Here is a 2,835-nt window from a genome sequence, read left to right as displayed (position 1 = left end):
TAGAAAAATGCATATATATCTCTATAATGATATAAATATTGTCAAAGTCTATAACACTGTATGTCACATCTTCACATGTTTAAAGGGGATTTCCAGTTTGGCAACGACGATGTCCCTGGTATTGTATATCGAACAGATAATGAGCCCTTTAAGGTATCTATTTATTTTTTAATTTGTAAATTAAAAATGCTAATATATTGCTTCTTCTTTTTTATCTCCAGAAATGCCACTATTAAGATTAATGTCAATTTTTATTTAACTGGTAGCAAGTATTTGGTTGTTTGAAGTTGTACATGAAGAACTTCACTACCAAGATAGTGAACATGAAATCAGAAGGTTTATACGCTTCGCAAGGAGGCCCAATAATACTATCACAGGTAAACTTAAAGAAGCTCTTATATTTTTATTTTTTATATTTATTTTTCGATTTGTAGTTAATGTAAAGTACTATCTGTTCAAAAGAATCTTAATCATTTGATAATGAATATTTAAACACATTTACAGACGTCGTGCTCAAACCTAAAATCTTTAAGAATAACAATCATCCCTTAACCATTCAAGTTGATCGGTTCGTCTAAACTTCTTTTATTTTCAAAACTGACAAAAACTTGTGTGAACCATGAAATAAATTTGCAGATAGAGAATGAATACCAAAACGTGGAAGCAGCTTTCCATGAAGGAGAAGCTGTTTTAGTTAAATGGGCAGCACAAATGGCGGTGGACCTCGGAACTGGTGTGCCATGGGTCATGTGCAAGCAAGTCGATGCTCCCTGTAAGCACCAATATTTTATCCCAAAAAAAATCATAAAATAAAGTTCATGCACCTAACTAACTTTTGATTTTCCAATCGCATCAGAGGTTGCATTGGCCTACCAGTACTATTTTTGTTGTCATCAAAGTGGCCACTAAATGATGTTAGGACTTAGCACACACATGATCTTTGGCCTCTTGTTTCTCCTTCGGGCCACTGTGTGAGTAGTTTTCACTACTGAGTCAGACTTCCATATTTCAACCACTCAGACATTATTATACCCCACCTTTTATTTCGTGGTCTCAAAATTCAAAGCTTTATTATATTCAAAGCTTTGGTACCTCCAAAATTACAACGTTGGTTGGCGCCCGTTGGATCATTTTGAAAGCTGTGAGCAACATTTATTTCTTTAATCGACCCTACTCACCTAACCAACTTGCTGCCCAATTATTGCCGCCCACTGCTACAACCACAGGATAAGATGCACGTCAGGAAATCACCAAGCACACCATAAGTTACTATTTTTATATGTAAATATATGTAAAAATTCGGGTATAAAAACCCGAATGAATGTAAGAATGAGGGGGGAACCAACAGGAACAAAGGAGGGGGTCTTCTTCGACAAGATAAAAAAATGTACTTGGGGCTCCCAATAGTCAATAAACAAAAAGGGTAAGCAAAGGATTTTGCTCTGTTCGTTTCTTGTAATTTAACAGAAAGCAATAGTAATTTCTAAAAGTATTTTGAATTCATTTTCGAGTTCTAGCGTGTGGTGTGTGTATTTTGTTTTAAAACAGAAGCAATACGAGAGTCATATCATCTTTTCTTCTTCAATTTTGAAAGAACCATAAGCAATAAAAAAGAACCAACATTTTTAGATTCAAAATCAAGTTCATTACCCTTTCGAAACTCAAGTATTTTCCATTGTTATTTTGAGACAACTAAACTAAAAATATTTGAATCATTTTATCATTTCTTGGCAGCCTTTCGATCAAAAGAATTTTAAAGATTAAAATCAGAATCATTCGAACATAAAACAAAAGTGAAAATGGTATGTTTATCTTAAAGACTAGGGCCATTTCCAGTATGTGCTTTGTGTGGGTATGTGTGAGTGATTTCGAAATAAACAAAAGGGGTTTAGAGTCGATTTACGTGAGTGGTGCAAGTTCCAGTGGAGTCTCGTTGACTCCATTTTCATCACCGTTCGAGTTCAGTAACCAGAGAAGAAAAATGGACGTTAATCTTGGTAAATAATTTTTTTTGAAACAAAACGGCAAAGAGCGAGATAGAGAGAACTTACCTTGGCTGCGAGACAAAGCGTCGGGATGTGAGCGATTTCGTTTGGTTTTGAAGAGGTTTAGGCCTCAGATTTAGAGATTGATCGGAGAGTAGCGTGACCACCCTGATGCGGTGGCCAGTTCGGTGGCCTTGGTTTAGGCCATGGAGGCTGTTTTCTGCCGATTGGAAAGAAACAGAGAGTAGAGAGGAGAAGCAGGGCTGTTTTTTTTCTTGGTTATGGGTTTTGACCGAGGGAGTGAAAGAAGAGAGTGGGGAGGGAAGTGAAGAGCGACTGAAGGGTTTAGTTTTAGTTTACAAATAGATTAAGTTTATTTTTATGTTAGGTTTTATATTAAAGTATTTGGGTAAATTAGTTCTTTAGCCACTGAGTATTTAGGGTAAAATTGTAGTTCAATCATCTAATGTTTAGCGTCTATTTTCATTTTAGTTACTGGTAAGGGCTAATTTCGAATTTATCCATTTGTGTTTGTTTTACTTAGTTATTTTACAAATTTAGATTTTAGTTATAATTTTTTGGGGTTATTTGTGGTACATGTCATCGTAATTTTCTGTATATTTCATTTAGGTCATCAAATCAATTTTTATGGGTTTACAATTTGGTATTTTTACTTTATGTGTATTTAATTTTAGTCCTAATTGTTAATTTATTTAATTTTAGACATTTAACCTCTGAATTGTTACATGTTTCTTTTTAGTCATGTTTATGTGTTTAGGGTTTATTCTAATTTTAGTCCTTTATGATGTTGATTTGCTTTAGTTTCATTATTTATTTTGGTGTAATATTC

General features: G+C 34.1%; 1 long non-coding RNA gene across 1 annotated transcript; it reads right to left on the bottom strand.

The window, feature by feature from the left end:
• Positions 1-555: 555 nt before the first annotated feature.
• On the bottom strand, positions 556-2,322 carry LOC120195466. Its single transcript, XR_005523057.1, has 2 exons — positions 1,904-2,322; positions 556-1,211 (listed from the first exon to the last, which is right to left on the bottom strand). It is a non-coding gene; the product is annotated as an uncharacterized LOC120195466 (long non-coding RNA).
• Positions 2,323-2,835: the final 513 nt, after the last annotated feature.

This window comes from Hibiscus syriacus, unplaced genomic scaffold (genome assembly GCF_006381635.1).
Source record: "Hibiscus syriacus cultivar Baekdansim isolate YM2019G1 unplaced genomic scaffold, ASM638163v2 tig00117016_pilon, whole genome shotgun sequence".
NCBI classification, from domain to species: Eukaryota; Viridiplantae; Streptophyta; class Magnoliopsida; order Malvales; family Malvaceae; genus Hibiscus; species Hibiscus syriacus.
Note: the sequence above shows the minus strand (reverse complement) of the source record. Positions and strands in the feature narration are given on the sequence as shown.